General features: G+C 34.4%; 1 pseudogene; it reads left to right on the forward strand.

Moving 5' to 3' along the window:
* Positions 1-610: 610 nt before the first annotated feature.
* Positions 611-994, forward strand: LOC109117474 (annotated as a pseudogene).
* The last annotated feature ends 14,087 nt before the right edge of the window (positions 995-15,081 follow it).

Here is a 15,081-nt window from a genome sequence, read left to right on the forward strand (position 1 = left end):
AGGCATCCCCAGAATAGGAGGCCAGTCCAGGCTGGAAGCGAGAAGGCTTGCGCTCTAATCCTGTTCTTGCCCTCTCTGCATTGTATTGTACAGCAGGTTCACATCCTCAAAATCACTCCCTTGGAAATAGGCGTGGTGAAGAAACAGCGCACTACTGTCGTGAGGCAGACAAAAGGGCTTGGTCTCTGAACATTCCGAAACTCTGCCTCCTAGACACTGATTCTTCATCTCGTTTACCGGTGGGGGACCCCCGAGGTGGGGATGGGGAGGGTGAATTTTCTTTGAATTTTAGTTTTGGGAAGCCCTGGCCGTGACCAGGGGAATCCTCAGCTCTTGGTGCTCCCAAACTTCCGGTGTGCAGACTGGAAGCGACTAGGCTGGGCGGGCTGTCTATGCCTCAGTAGGTTGGAACTTGGGGGCAGGTCTTGTAGCTGAGCAGGCCCAGCGTGCAAGGTTACCTGGGCAAGGGCCAAGATGGCTGCTCATAGTCTTCTATCACGGTAAGGGCGGCAGGAAGGGATGATTCGCATTTGGCATCTCTTTGAAGGCTAGGCCTGGTCCACATTCTCAGGCTCATTTGATGTGCTCTTGAGAGGAGCAGACTAGAGTAATGGCAAGGGCCCTCTCTCGGAGGGCTGGTAAGGGACTGTGGGGCTGGGTGACTTTGTGCTGAAGAAACCTCTCTGGGTGTTCCAGGATTGTCCCGTATGAAGCTCATCCTGCTGCCTCCCAAAGGGGTTGATCATTGGAATAGAAGAGGGCCGTGTTTGTAGTATTTGACAACATCGGGATCCTGGGAAACTTTGAAAAGCACCCCAAAGATCTGTTCAGGGGCCCCTTAGGGCTTTGAGGCTGGAAGGGAAATGAACTGTAGCGTTGTATCCGAAAGAAGAAAATGGTTGGAAATAGAATGTTCAGTGATGACTTGCACAACCTTTACAAATGTATCAACTACCTCTGCAAACACTTTAATCATCATGGAAAGTACAGGTAGAAAAATCTGGTATCTCTGGAAGAGGCACATCCATCTCCCTGGAGAGGGGAATGGGACTTTTCCCTATGAGGAAAGGGTTTTCTATGCTATTAAAATGGAGCTGTGGTTTCTGATATTCACACTCTTTATTTTTCTCTAAAAAATATATTGTCAGAAATATTAACTAATATAAAAAAATAAGTGTATCTGATGTCTTCAGAAAAGCATATTTTACTCAAAATTTCTAAGTGCAAAATGGACTGCCGCCTTCCTGATCTCCTGATACAGCCTAAACCTGAAAGAGAAGAGAACCCACTGTTCCCCTAGAAGCACATTCAGGGTGGAATCAGAATTTCACTTAAATTACTACTCTCTTGTGTTAAATGTTACTTTCACTACGGAGATAGATACTATATTTGGATAAAGCCTTTGCTTGAAGGAGTACCTTTCATATATTCACCTATTTGGAATTTAAATTATCTGCTGCAATTGAAGATAAAACCCATTGTAGTTACTGAGTGATTATTGATAATCAAACTACGTCCTGAAGGCACTAAGCCAAATCAAGAGATGTCACAAGTGGAGATGACCAGCAATGACTATGTAAAACACAAAGGATCTTACTAATAGAGAAAGACTTTTAGTTACTGGATAATCTCTCATATACCCTATGGTTTCAGAGGAATAATGAGGAAGAGCCCTGTACTCTGATCCTGTGGTGTTTTTCTTTTCTTGTTTTTATTCATTAATTTTATTGGTACATTTGAGGTATGCAAAATGATGCATTCATCATTGGGAATTTGTACTTTACATAATGTATCTTGGTTCATATTTTTCCCCATCCCCCTGCCTTCCATCCATCCAACCCCTTCACCCCTCCTATTTATAAAGACTTTATTTCCATTTTTTGCTTTTCCCATGTTTATTATTTTCCTTCTTTCCTTTTCCCTACCCCTCCATTTTCCCTTCCTCTTTGGACCTTTTTCTTTGGACTTCCTATTTCACATTATCTATTATACATTTTGATTCTTATTTGCACTTCCAGCTTCTCACACCAGAGAAACTATTTGGTGTTTACACATGTGTATCCTATTTATTTCACTTCAGTATGGCCTTACTTATCTTCCAGCAAGTTTAGTGGTAGCTATGAGTGTCTATAGTTTCTGACTCTTTATGGCTGAGTAGTACTCGATTTTATAAAATAAAACACAACTCTTTATCCAGTCTCTTTATCCAGAGGGGCAGTTGGGCTCTTTAGAAATTTTAGCTAATACAAACTGTGCCACTATAAACATGGGTGCACATATATCACTGTGGCATGATTCTTTTAATTCTTTTGGGAAGACACCCAGCAGGGGAAGAGCTGGATCAGATGGGACTTCCAATCCTAGTCCTCTGAAATAGTTTCCACAGTGGTTGCACCACTCTACACTACCATGAGAAGTGCAGCAGTGTTCCTTTCACCATACAACCTCACCAGCATTGGTTGATTTCAGGATAGCAGCCATTCTTTCTGGGGTGAAGTGGAATCTCAGCATTGTTTTCATTTGCATCTCACTGGTCAGTGATGTTGAACATTTTTCATATATTTTTCTGTTATTTCTACTTCTTTGTCTGAGAAAAGTCTGTTTATTTCAGATTCCCAATTTTGGATTGGGTCTTAGATGTAAATTAAGGTACTCTGATTTTTTAAAAATTCTTTATATATTCTAGATAGTGGAACTTTGCCTGAGGAACAGCTGGTAAAATTTATTTTCCCACATTTTGGGTTGTCTCTTCATGTTGTTGTTGTTTTTGCTTGCTGTGCAGAAGCTTTTTAGTAAGATGACATCCCACTTATTGATTCTTTGTGCAAGTTCATGTGTGACTGAGGTTTCGTTTATGAAATTTTTTCCTGTGACAATGTCTTCAAGAGTTCTGCCTAAGCACTATTCCAGCTAGTTTAGTATTTCTGTTCTAAGCTATTTTTGAGCTATTCAGATTTTACTTTAGTACCTGGTAAGACATATGGTTATTCTTTAAATCTTCAGAAAGTTGCAACCCAATTTTTTCAGCACCATTTATTAAAGAGGCTATCTTTCCTCCAGTGAGGGTGCTTGGATCATTTGTGGAAGATAAGGATGTTGACTACGTCTGGAGTTATTTCTGTGTCTTTTAATCTGTTTCACTGATCCTTAGGTCTTTATTTTTTTTCCAGTACCATGCGGTTTTTATCACAGTAGCTTTGTAGTATAGCTTCAAGTTGGGGATTGTGATACCCCCTATTTTGTCTTTGTTGCTCAGAATTGCTTTTGCTATTCTGCGTCTCTTCTGGTTCAAAATGATCTTGGTTTATTTTCTCAGGATCTGTGAAATATGTTGAAATTTTAATTGAGATTGCATTGAATCTATACAGCAGTTTTGGAAGTGTGCCCATTATAATTATATTGGTTCTGCCTACCCAGGAGCAAGGTATAGCTTTCCATTTTCTGATATCTTCAATCTCTTTATTCAGAGTGCTATAGTTTCAGAGTAGAGATCTTTGATTTCTTACCTTAGGTTGACTCCTTGACTTCCTTTATCTGAGAAATTTCTAGATTGTTGAAACATGGAGAAAATTATATAGTTACTTTACATGTTTCCATCTCAGTTGGATTTTTGATATATGTTTTGAGACTTAAGACAAGTGCTTTTGGAAGACACAGGAACTCTAATCAACCCTGAAGTATTTGTTATAATAAATCACTGCAATGATGTCTAAAATTGTGTCATGCGATAAAAAAATAGGTAAAATACCATTTGTGCATGTGATATCTCTTGTTCAAACTTCATTAAACCTTCTATTCATGTCTTGTTATCATTTCTGTTCAAGTTAGTTGGAAATTATTTGAACTATTAAGATCTTCCCATAAGGCTGTCTCTTCTTCTGCCATAAAGTCATAAAGCTAAAATAAATATGGGGGAACCACTTACACTAAAGGAAAAATCTGTTCTGAAGCATCAGTATGAGATGCAAAATAGTAATGACAACAGCATGCTTTCCTTTCAATCTAATTCTTTGGGTGGATTCCCAGAATGACTTATGATAAACATTTTATTTTCAAAGTTGCTTTGACTTTAGGTAAACTTTAGGTAAGCTTTGACTTTAGGTAAACTTATTTTAATATGTTAGATATATTGAAATTGAATATTTTTCTATGTGTGGAATTTACTCTAGATTTGCATAAGTAATGTATACATATCTGTATATTATTGGAGAGTTCATAATGTTGTAGGTTTTTGTAATGTAGCTTAATAATGTATTTTGAGATTTCCTTCCCTGGCAAGATAAGCTTTTTTATTATGTACATAATCACATGGAAGAATGAGTCAGATTAGTAGGGAACAAAAGCATCTGAGCATATTGATAGTACTGGTAGTGGAAAATTATCTTATAAATAGGAGAAAAATATTTCTGAAATAAAAGCCAGAAACTCAAAGGTCTGCACTGAAAGACTGAAGAGTCTGTACTAGTAGCCTTCCAAAGGCAATGGTGAAGGCTGGAGCTCCTAAGAAGAAGCAGAAGTGAGACTCCCTTCATCTTTACCCTTTTATTACACCCAGGCTACAAGCCTATTGGCTGGTTCCACAGTCATCCAAGGTGGGGCTTCTTTCTTTGGTAAGTCAATCATTTTTGCACACCCAGAAATGTACTAAACTAATCCTCCAGGTTTTTCTTATTCAAATTAACACTACAACTAACTATCCCAGTTTATTTATCATAATTTAAATCACTGGATGGAAGCTTTTTGCTCACTCTAGAACATATTTGTCATTAATTAAGGCCTGATTGAAAAAAGGGAAATGAAATAGATACAACTATTTTGGCTTACTTTGTGGAAATCATAAATATGATTAAGTAAACCAAAAGGAGTATAGTTTAATAAAATATTAATTTTAAAATGTCATGGTAATAAGTCCAAAGTCACTTTTTAGCCTTATAGCTCATGATAATCCATTTTTATCAGTTCTAGCCATTTCTTCTTTTGAAGTGTCATTTACATTTTCATTTTATCTTTTCTTATTAGGTAATACAGCTGTATTTCTATTTTAACAATAACAATAACAATGATCATGATGATGAATTCTAGTTTGACTTCTTGTTTTAGTCTCCAATTTTAAATTTAATATTTGCAGACTAATTTAAGGTTCAAATTTAGTTACATAAGACAGAGTTCTTGCCTTTTATGACAACATCACCTACAAATTATGTTTACATTTAAAATGCCTCATTTGTGAGAAGTAAATAGGTTGGACTTTTATCTAATGTAACAATTTTCTTTAAATATAAGTTTACCAACCACTTAACATATTAATACAGATGGATTAAATCTGTCATTTGGTATCATTTTCTATTTGTCTTATCAATTTTTAAAGTTTTATTGGTACATTTTAGGTATAATTCATAAACTTTTATGTTACCCTTTCTTACTTTCTTTGTACTTTTAGATTAAACAAATATATTTTCAGCATTTTATTTTTCTTCATATAGTGCTTTTTTATTACAGTACCTTGCCTTATTTTGATCAGCAGTTACTATAGAGATTATATTATGAATAATTTATTGTCCTAATTCACTGAAAACTAGTATTTATTATTTCATGTAAGCCATAGAAACATTGAGCAATAGTCCAGTGCAATCTAATTTTGTACTTTTTGCTACTGCTGTTTATTAATATCTACATATGTTATACACATATTTCACAGTGTTAAAATTTTGCTTTAAACATTTATTATTAATAAAATTAAAAGAAAAACACAAACATAGTGTTTTATATTTATTCAGATATTTATCATTTTAAGTAATTTTTTGTTTTGGAGATAAAAATTTATCATCTGATATCTTTTCCTTCCTAGTGAATAATTTCCTCCAGTATTTCTTTCAATGCAATGAATTCTCTTTTATTCTTTTTATCTAAAATATGCATAATTTGCCTTTTTGGTGAAAGATAGTATTTCTTGATGTAAAATTTTTCTAGCAATTTGATAATATGATGTTATTCCATTTTCTCCTGATCTTATTTTTTTTCTGATGAGAAATTGGCCATGATTTGTATTACTATTAATCAACTTTACTGTAGTATGTCATTTTTTCTATTTTTGCTTTAAAGAACTTTCCCCCCTTTAAGTTTATTGGTTATTTAAAGCAAACACTACAGTTACAGTTATCACTGAGATCTTGTACCTTTACATGATATGTCTTGGTTCTTATTTTTCCCCATACCCCAGCCTTTCCTTCAGCCCCTTCACCCTTCTCTATTTACAAAGAATGTGTTTCCATTTTTTCCTTTTTCACACCTCTAAAGAATTTTTAATGCCTCAATTTCATTAGATAGAAGAAAAAGTGAGTGACTAGGTATTGTTTTCTTTAAACTTGTCTTGCTTAAATTTGTCTACACATCCTATATAACACAGGAATCTGTGACTGTTAGTTTTTTATTAATATATGTTTGCAGCATATACAATTTATAATCATCTTGCAGAGTGGGTACATTTTTTTTTCCTCATTGAGCTTATTTGTACATTTTAGGTATACAGTACAGTTACATTCATTATTGGGATCTTGTACCTTAACATGAAAGGTCTTGGTAATCACTTTTTCCCCTTGTCCCTGCCCTTCCTTCACCCATCCTCCCTCCCCCTTCACAAACACTTCATTTCCATTTTTTCATTTTCTCATACTTTTCTTTTCCCTTATTAACTTTCCCCTACTCTTCCCACTTTCCCTACACCTTTAGAGAGACAAAGACGGCCACTACATCCTTGTAAAAGGAACAATTCAAGAGGAAGAGATGACAATCATAAACATGTACACACCAAATATTAATGCCCCCAACTATATAAAACAAATATTAAGTAACATGAAAAACCAAATAAATACTAATACAATTGTAGTGGGGGATCTAAATACCCCACTATCACAAATAGACAGATCATCTAGGCAGAAAATCAACAATGAAATACAAGAACTGAACCAAGCTTTTGAATGCATGGACTTGTTAGATGTCTATAGAGTGTTCCACCCCACAAAATCAAAATATACATTCTCTTCGGCTGCACATGGGTCATTCTCCAAGAGAGACCACATACTAGCTCACAGAACAGGTTTGAATAAATGCAAAATAATCAAAATTATCCCCTGTATATTATCTGATCATAGTGCAATCAAGCTGGAGTTCAATAGCATAAGAAACCATAGGAACTTCAAAACCACATCAAAATTGAACAACACTCTCCTGAGCAATCAATGGATCACAGAGGAAATTAAAGAAATTAGACATTTTTTACAAATAAATGAAACTGCCAAAACAACATACAGGAATCTATGGGACACAATGAAATCAGTTCTACGTGGAAAATCCATAGCACTGAATGGCCACACTAGGAAAACACAGTGAGCTCAAATAAACAACCAAATGATGAATCTTAGATGACTAAAAAAAACAAGAGCAAGAAAAACCCAAAGCTTCAACCAGAGAGGAAATTATAAATATTAGAGCAGAAATCAATGCAATGGAAACTAAAAAAACAATACAAAAATAAATGAATCAAAAAGCAGTTTTTTTGAAAGAATAAATAAAATTGATATACCCTTAGCTAACCTTATCAAAAAAAGGAAAGAAAAGGCTCAGATCCATGCAATTAGGAATGAAAAAGATGAAGTCACAACAGATCCAACAGAAATCCAGAGGATGATTAATACCTACTTTGAGAACCTGTACTCTAATAAAATGGAAAACACAGAAGAAATGGACAGATTTTTAGATACTTATAAATTACCAAAGTTAAAGAAGACAAAAACATCTTAAACATACCAATTGCAACCAGTGAAATTGAAAATGTAATTAAAAATTTACCAACAAAGAAAAGCCAGGTCCTGATGGTTTCACTGCTGAATTTTATAAGATATTTAGATAGCTACTGCCTTTACTTTCCAACTTTTCAATGAAATTGAAAGGAAAGAAGTACTTCCAAATTCATTTCTGGAAGCAGGTATCACTTTGATTTCCAAACCAGGGAAAGATGCAACTAAAAAAAGAGAACTACAGGCCAATCTCCTTAATGAATATAGATACAAAAATCCTTAATGAGATACTAGCAAACAGAACACAGAGGATCATCAAGAAGATCATACATCCTGCCAAGTCGGATTTATTCCAGGGATGCAAGGATGGTTCAACATACATAAGTCAATAAATGTAATACACTATATTAACAAACTCAAGGGCAAAAACCACATGATCCTCTTGATATATGTAGAAAAATCATTTGACAAAATTCAACACCCATTCATGATAAAAACCCTGCAAAAAAGTGGAATAGATGGTCTGTATCTCAGTTTAATAAAGGCTATCGATGAAAAACCAACAGCCAACATCCTATTAAATGGCCAAAAACTGAAAACCTTTGCATTAAAATCAGGAACAAGACAAGGATGCCCACTATCATCACTCCTCTTGAATATAGTTCTGGAAATATTAGCCACAGCAATTAGACAAGAGAAAGAAATTAAAGCAATAAAGATAGGAAAGGAAGAAGTGAAACTGTCATTATTTGCTGATGATATGATACTTTATATTGAAGACCCAAAAAACTCCACCAAAACACTGCTAGACTTAATTGACACTTTCAGCAGAGTAGCTGGATGCAAGGTCATCACCCAAAAATCAATAGCCTTCTTGTACACAAATAACAGACGCACTGAGTGAGAAATTAGGGAAACAATTCCTGTCACAAAAGCATCCAAAAAAATGAAGTATCTAGGAATCAATCTAACAAAAGAAGCAAAAGACCTCTACACTGAAAACTATAGCACTCTGAAGAAAGAGGTCAGTAGAGGATATAAGAAAATTGAAAGATATCCCCTGCTCCTGGGTAGGAAGAATCAACATAGTGAAAATGGCCATACTACCAAAATTGCTGTACAGATTCAATGCAATGCCAATTGAAATTCCAACACTATAGAAGTAGAAAAAAGAATAAATCACAGAACTAGAAAAAAGAATCCAAAAATTCATTTGGAACTGTAAGAGACCTAGAATAGTAGAAGCCATCCTAGGCAACAGAGACATGGTAGTGGGTATAATGATTCCCAATCTAAAAGCATACTACAAAGCCACTGTGATAAAAACAGCATGGAACTGGCAAAGGAACAGACCTAAGGACCAGTGGAACAGACTGGAAGACACAAAAACAATTCCAGATGTACTCAGCTACCTCATCTTTGACAAACTATCTGACCATCCCCACTGGAGGCAAGATATCCTCTTTAATAAATGGTGTTGGAAAAACTGGATCTCAACCTGCCAAATATTAAAACTAGACCCTTATCTTTTACCATGTACTAAATTAAAATCCAAGTGGATTAAAAACTATATTAAAAGAGAAACACTAAACTTGCTTGAAGGTAAGTGAGGCAGAACTCTTGAAGACATTGGCATAGGAAAAGACTTTATGAAAAAACCCTCAGTAGCACGGGAACTAGCAGAAAGCATCAATAAGTGGGATCTCATCTTATTGAAAAGCTTCTGCACAACAAAAGAAACCATGAACAGAACTAAGAGACAACGTACAATGTGGGAAAAAACATTTACCATCTACTCCTCAGACAAAGGACTATTATCTAGAATATATAAAAAACTCAAAACAATCAGCCCTCCCCAAATATAAAGACCCAATTCAAAAATGGGCATCTGAAATGAACAGACATTTCTCAGACAAAGAAGGAAAAGCAGCAAGTAAATATATGAAAAAATGTTCCACATCACTGGTTATTCGAGAGATGCAGATGAAAACAACACTGAGATTACACCTCACCCCACAAAGAATGGCTGCTATCAAGAAATCACACAATAACAAATGTTGGCGGGGTTGTGGGGAGAAAGGAACCTTTCTCTATTGTTGGTGGCAGTGAAGATTGGTGCAACCACGATGGAAATCAATATGGAGATACCTCAAGGAGCTGGGATTAGAGGTTCCATTTTACCCAGGCATCCCTCTGCTGGGTATCTTTCCAAAAGAATTAGAAGAATCATATCACAGTGATATATGGCCACCTATGTTTATAGTGGCACAGTTTGTAATAGCTAAAACTTGGAAACAGCACATTTGCCCATCAGTTAGAGACTGGATAAAGAAGATGTGTTTTTTCTATAAAATGGAATATTACTCAGCCACAAAGAGTGAGAAATTAGATTCATTCACAGGAAAATGGATACATATTGAGGATATACTCCTAAGTGAAATGAATAAGACACACATGTATAGGTACCAAATAGTTTTTCTGGTGTGAAAAACTATAATAGTACATAAGATCCTAATGAGATAATTGACAATGTGAAATAGGAAGAAAAGGGCTAAAGGTGCAGGGACAGTGGGAAGGATAGGGGAAATGACATAATGGAAAAGAAAAAAAATGAGAAAATTAAAAATGGAAATAAAGTGTTTGTAAATGGGGAGGGGAGGAGAGGAGTGAAGGGAGGTAGGAACAAGAAGAAAAAATGAGGACCAACATCTGTCATGTAAAGGTACAAGATCCCAATAATGAATGTAACTGTACTGTATACCTGAAATGTACCAATAAACTCAATTTTAAAAGAAAGAAATCTTCCTGATGAGACAAATTATTCATTATTTATTTTAAGTCACAGGTTTCACATAAACAATGGAAAACATTTAGAAATTGGCCTGTAACTTAGCTGAAATAATAGTAATTCCAGTTGAGTTCTGAAATGTATTCAAATCATCCATAATTCAATCTTCAGTGTGATGGACTGTGAGTGTCCCTGACATTCCCCATATAAAACAAATTGGAGTCAATATAATCAGTAGACCTGAATTAAAGTCTTGAACAAAGTTGGAAAGATCAGTGCAAGAAACTTAAGAAAATTACCCAAGTGTCTAAGGTAGAATTTAATGTCCTATAGAATTAATTTAGGTGGTTTATCCTGATGGGAGAGGATTATTGGTATTGCAGATTGGCCTCCTGTTGCTTCTTGGGGTTACTTCCTTGTACTAGCAATCTTCATTAAATTATATATGAAATGCATTTGGGCACAGTTTAAGTTATTCAGAATAAAGAGAGAGAACAACAGAATGCCATTTTCATAGAGAAATATACTAGAAGTCCATACATAGTAGCAATAAGGGAAAGGTAGCAGTCATTGGAAGATAGTTTTCTGGCAACTTCTTATATTTGAACGTCTTGTGAGGAAGTAGCTACTATGCTGTATTTTGAAATATCTTTTAAAAATGTTTATATAGAAAGTAATGATGGGAGATGGAGATAATATTTCATTTCAGCACAAAGACCAAGAATCCTTACTATCACATAATGAAGCTAGGATGTATCATCTCCTTTGGAACAAAGAACAGGCATACTTATTGCTTATTGAATATGACAAAATATCTTGTTCCTAAGAACAATTTTCCCCCCTATAACTCAAACCATAGTGCTATATGGGCTTCATAAAAAAATCCCAAGAAATTGAAATTTGAAGGCTTAGTACAAAAAAATGACAATATTCTGGCTGCCAGTATTACCATTATTCCATCTTTTATTAACCAGGAATCTCATGTAAACTACCAGCATCCATGAAGTTGTACCAAGCTAACATGCTGGATTATGAATAAATTAAATCTCAGCACCTTCAGAGTTCTCAATGAATGATAAGGAGAAACATTATATTTAAAAAAATGAATAATATCTTGGATCAATGAATAATCTTAATATTGGAAGCTATATTAGTCATTTACCATGCATATCACAACATTCAGTACAGAGTGTTTGCTTTATATATACTGACAGAGGCATTGGTAAAATTTTCAATAAATTGCTACCACAATGAAATGTTTACTTGCTTTGATGTTATAAAATAGCTTCCAAACCACAATATTAATTTTCACAAGGTGATAAACTTATTTGACTTAATTTTCCATCCAGTAGATGTCAGCAGTGGACTTGCTGAACCAATAAAATTAATTCTCTAAAATTGTTCTCTAAAATAAATTCTTTTATTTTTAGAACCAGAAATTTTCTTTAAAATTAGGTTTCTATCACTAAGTATTTTGATATCATCATAATCCATATCAACTAAAGTTAATGCTTTTATAGACAAATGAAAGGCTAATGCTTAGCCTATATTTATCTAGATACATCAACCAGACAATTAAGAAAATTCTCATTTGTTGGTAGTATGCCTGACATTATGAGAAAAAACTTAAATCTGTTATTAATCAAGAGTGAAATGTTGATTTGTGTCTTTAGTGCCCTTAGCAACATTTAAATACTTATTCAATTCATAAGATTCTTTTGAGAGGCATAGTATTATATTATTACTCAAAATATTCTCTTTTTCTTTTTTGGTACTGGGAATGGAATTCAGGCCCTTCCACTTGTGAGGCAGGTGGTGGCACCATTGAGCTAAATTCCTGGCTCCTTTGCTTCTCTTTCTTGTGAGATTATATACCTCAATGTATTAACTTCAATCCAACCTATAACTTATTCTCAGCAATCGAATGTGAATAGAAATAATTTATAACATTGATGAGTGGAAGTTTCCTGGGCCATTGTGTTCTTTCTTCATTCTTTTTCCTCTGGTCTCATATTAGAATAGCCACAAATAAGCATTGCTTCTTCCTCTTATGTCCTAAAAATGAAGACAATTAAGTGCATGTAGCTCACAATGGCCATGTAAACATAAGCAAAAGTTATGCTGTTAAAGATACTGAGAGTTTGAGGGCTATTTAATATTGTAGTAGAATCTAGATTGGGCTATCTAATACAAGAGGAATAAAAGTTCATCACTATAGAAGATAAATAAAATTACACAATATGTACAACACTTTAAATCTAATGGAATACTACTCAGTCATAAAGAACAAGAAACTAGATTTATAGCTAAGTGGATGCACATTGAGGCCATGCTCTTAAGTGAAATTAATAAGTTACACATGTGTAAATACCCTAATAGCGTCTCTGGTGTGAAAAAATAAAAGTGTAAATAAGGGTTTAAATGTATAATTGATATTGTGTAATAGGAAGAAAAGTCTAAAAGAGTAGAGGAAGTGGGAGTGGTAGGGGAGAGGGGAAAAGGGAAAAATGTGTGAAAAGGAAAAACATGGGAATTTTATCTTTGTAAACAGGGACGGTGGAGTGGCTGAGGGGAGGACTGAGGAATGGGGAAAAATAAGAATCTGATAAGTCATGTATAGGTACAAGATCCCAATTATGAATGTAACTGTATTGTATACCTAATATGTACCAATAAATTTAATAAAGTTAAAAGAATCTAAAGCCAAAAAACCCACAGTATTTATTCATAGAAGAATTAATTTTGCTTTTCAGTGCTGGAGATTGAACTCAGGGTCTCAGGCAAACTAGACAAAATTCAACTACAGTCTCAAATGTCTTGTAATTTCTTATTGTTATGATTGTCAGCTCCATGCCTCTGTTTCTGTCTCCTAACATTGATTATTAAATTTTTTCTTTCTCTGTCTCTCTCAGTGTCCTTAGCAAAGGACTCATAGCACATCCATTATATTTAGCCATATATTAGCATTATTTCTTCATCCCTTCCTCAAACCTAATGGAGAAAACTAAGAACATTCTAAGTCTTCTATGTATCTTAACTGAATGCAACCCTCAAAAACACTATAAAGTACTCTGTACTACTGTTGTCCATATTTCAAGATAATGAAACTGAGTGTGTAGAGTTAAATATATTTTACCAGTTATGTGAAGATGGAGGAAGCCGAACTGGGATGCAAACTAACCTCATAGATCGTGCTCTTATCTTTACCTCTGCTCCAGGAAATGTTGCAAGAACTTCAAAGCTTTCCTTGTAATAGCATGCTTCCTACTTAGTTAACTGTAACTGTTTCTGTCATTCAAGATATGCAAATGTGAACAGTTAAATATGGGTCCTTTAGTACTATTTCATGTGAAGCCATATGAATATCTTGTTAAAATTTATTTTACTGTATAGAATAATGTAGGTTTCCAACTATTGTCTTTTTCTAATAGGCATGCATAATGTTACTCATTGTATTTATTTATCTACTTACCTGTCTTCTTGTCCACAGCATCAAGTACTGTACTGAGTACTATGTATACCAAAGTGCCTGTAGTAGTTTTCTGAGTGAATGAATAAATGAGTAAATGCAGAATCTATCCCTTTTATAAACTATCAATTCATTGAACTAAGTAAAGTAACCCACAAAACTGTGAAGATCTGATGAATATACTATAAAATGCTAAGGAATGAAAAGTATCATATCTTTCCTGCTTTGCAATCATTAATTTCTGCAGAATATGCACTTTAAAAAATTGACAGTATGTTCAAAATTCTAATCTTTGATTTGAAAGTTGTCATTTCCTTACTCTTCTAAAAGTAAGATGTCTCCAACTCATTTTTGGTTTTTCTGATTCTTCAGTGAAATAAAAACTTTCCTCTTTCATTAAATTCCAGTTAGTCTTTGAAAAGACACTCTAACTTTGTGGCCGTGTGTTACTTTGTACCTTCTCTGACACTGTAGACTTGAAAGAAGGAAACACAAGGCTACTGCTGTCTTTATTGGCTGAGGTACTCCTCCCCAGTTTTTCACTCAGATAGCTGACAGAGTTGAGATGATTAAAAGATTTGGAGAATCTTTTAACATTTGAGTATGGACTTTTGAATTTGTGAAGTACTTGTCTAACTTTTATAGTAATTAGGAGCTGAGTAAAGAATAAAGAATGCAGTGGCTTAAAATTGGTAGAAGTTCAACATTGTAATATTCCTTTTGAGATTTTTAAATGCCTTAATGAATTAAGAAGTAAATTTCATACTCAATTGGAAGATGAAAATTGTATTTGTGTAGTAAATATTCTGGTTTATGGTGTCCTTAAGATATTGGCCAGTGTTTAGAAGTGGTGTTTTGGAATTGATTACATGTACATATTTACTGACTTTTCCCTGTTTCCTTAGGAAAGTAGATAGAGCCATCCTTTCATTTCTGTGCCCCTTCACTGCATTTATATACCCATATACAAATACTGCAGGAGGTATGATCATAAAACAGCAAGCAGTGTAGATAGTAGATCAGACTTT

The sequence above is a fragment of the Fukomys damarensis genome, unplaced genomic scaffold, assembly GCF_012274545.1.
Source record: "Fukomys damarensis isolate Sample0158 unplaced genomic scaffold, DMR_v1.0_HiC HiC_scaffold_29, whole genome shotgun sequence".
Lineage (NCBI taxonomy): Eukaryota > Metazoa > Chordata > Mammalia > Rodentia > Bathyergidae > Fukomys > Fukomys damarensis.